The sequence below is a fragment of the Capsicum annuum genome, chromosome 3 (genome assembly GCF_002878395.1).
Source record: "Capsicum annuum cultivar UCD-10X-F1 chromosome 3, UCD10Xv1.1, whole genome shotgun sequence".
NCBI classification, from domain to species: Eukaryota; Viridiplantae; Streptophyta; class Magnoliopsida; order Solanales; family Solanaceae; genus Capsicum; species Capsicum annuum.
Window position 1 is genome coordinate 213,696,241 of NC_061113.1, and position 2,785 is coordinate 213,699,025.

A 2,785-nucleotide genomic window follows, 5' to 3' on the forward strand; every position below is an offset into this window, starting at 1 on the left:
TTAGATGAAGAGCTATGATTTTTTAATTTAGGAAATACTCTTAGGATCCATTTGACCATAGTATTTTGAAAATGAGTATTTTTGAAGTTAAAAAATATAAAAATTGAAAATAAATTATAAAAATTTAGAGTTTTATGAAAATTGAGTTATTTTATGAAAGAAAAAATTTAATTTTTTTAAAAAAATTAAAAGTACAAAAAGTGAAATAAAAAATAGTAAAAATATATTGTGAAATACTGTGAATAATATATATGACCAAACACCTACTTAGTTTACTTTAAATTTCAAGCATTCCTGATTCATTTATTTGTCTTGATATTTTTATGCTCCATTAAATATGAAAAATAATAATTTAGTAAATAATTTTATTTAAATTTAACATATACTATTTGTTTTTAGCACACTAATTTTACTCATTTTTTTATTATATAAAAGAAAAATAAAATTGAAAAAAAATTTATTTAATTTCTAAAGTAATAAATAGTTTATACTCACATTAGTTATGTTATGAATTAAAGTAAAGCAACTACAAAAAAAAAAAATTAGATTAAATCTTAGATTAATTTAAAAGAAGAAAAAATATAATATTGAATATTACCTTTTGAATAAAAGGTTCTCTGATAAGGGTGATCATTGATGACCATTTGAAGATAAAAATTATGTCCACTTTTATACACATACACATGATGTTTTTGTTGTTCTAATGTGTGATTTTCACGTGTTCATTAAAATTTAATACAACTTGAATGACTTTTCAGAAATTTAATATAATCTCTGCATGTTGTACAATTGCTTGAAGCTGGATTCAGTTGTTAAACTACAAAATTACTGCAATGAAATTTTTACCCTTGACCGTCATCCAATCGAGTAAATGAAGAAGAGCGTCTTGAAATGATGAAAAAAAAATTAAATGAAAACTAATGAATATTGTTGGAGTTGTGAAAGAGCTTTTTTGGAATGAGAGTGATGAAGTAATATGCTTCTAGAGTTGTCCTCAAAGATATTTTGTATGTCAATTTACCACTTTACCCTTATTGATTGGGCTTAATTTCAATTTTGCCATTGGTCACTCCATTGCTCATCTTTCTGTATAGTAGTAAAGTAATAATATAAAAAATAAATATCACATAATATAATAAAAATAAAAATATACATTCTCTCAATTTTAAAATAATTGTAGCATTTTATTTTTTGAGTGTCAATTTGATTAATTTTCAAATATAAATTATATTAAATTACTTAGACTTTTAAAATTAAAATTTTGGGGCTTTCAATATGAAAGACACCTAAGTGACATAAATTAAAAATTCAAAAAACCCTTATGACTTTTATTTACTGGCAAGCACACATGTCGGCTCTTAGCATTATTATTTGACATAACAAATATCATTTAAAAATAAAATAAAAGTATTATAAATCACAATAATTGGAAATATAAAATAGGTAAAAACATATAAGAAATTTGATTGGATGTTCAAATGACAAATTCTATTAATGTCACATAAATTAAAAATTAGAGAAGAGGAGTCACATATGTTATTTGAAAATTAAATAGAAAATACTATAAATCATAATAATTAACAATATAAAATTAAAAAAATATATTAAAAGTTTGATTGACTATCACAATGATTAACAACATAAAATTTTTAAAAATATATTAATATTTTAATTGGCTCTTAAAATTTTATATGTGTCATATAAAATAATATAAAAAAATAACTTATATTGTGCCCGTGCTTGCACGAGCTATTGTATCTAGTACTTATATATAAGTGGGAGTTTGAGTGCTGAAGCAGGCACGAAGTTGAGATGTCGACTTCAGTTGTGATTTTACTATATCACCCCTAATTAATTATTATAAGTTATTTAGGTTTTATAATATTAATAATATTTAATAAAAAATAAAATAGATATTTATGATGTGTCTGTTTTAGCTACTTCAGTCGTAATTATACTATAGCAACCCCAATTAATTACACGTCTGCTTCAACTGTGATTTTACTATATCACCCCTAATTAATTATTATAATTTATTTATGTATTAAAAAATTAGTAATATTTAATAAAAAATAAAATTAATATTTATGGCATGCTGCTTCAATCATAATTTTACTATAGCATCCCTGATTAATTATTATATTTATAATTAAATATTATAAGTTATTTTCATATTAGCAAGTTAATAATATTTAATTACAAAAATAAAATAGACATTTTTTACATGTTTGCTTCAGCTGCTTCAACCACAATTTTACCTTATCACCCTTAATTAATTATTACAAGTCATCTAAGTACTAAAAAGTTAATAATATTTAATAAAAAAATAAAATAGACATAAAATAAAAATTAACACTTGATGTTTTAAATTAACTCGACGATTTATATGAAACCGTCTTAAATTTTTTTCACAGGTATTTTTAAAAGTAATTCTCCTATATAATAAGGCCTCATTTGTTTGCATTTAATGGAGGTCTAAATCTAAATGGTTTAGACTTCAAACCATTAAGTGCATTTGTTTTTTATTAAGATTTTAACTTGTAATATGTCTGAATAAGTCTTAATCATTCAGATCTAGAACCAAGTTTTAATAGGTCTGAAGAGATATTCTGGTGTTGGATAATATTCACCACTCTATTTATATTCAGCAATTACCACCACTAACTACCTCTGCCACCGTCACCATTATAAATTACCACCACCAACCACCTCCACCATCACAACCACCATCGACAAAAAATACCGCTACCAACCACAGTTGTCAACCATTACCACACCTACTACT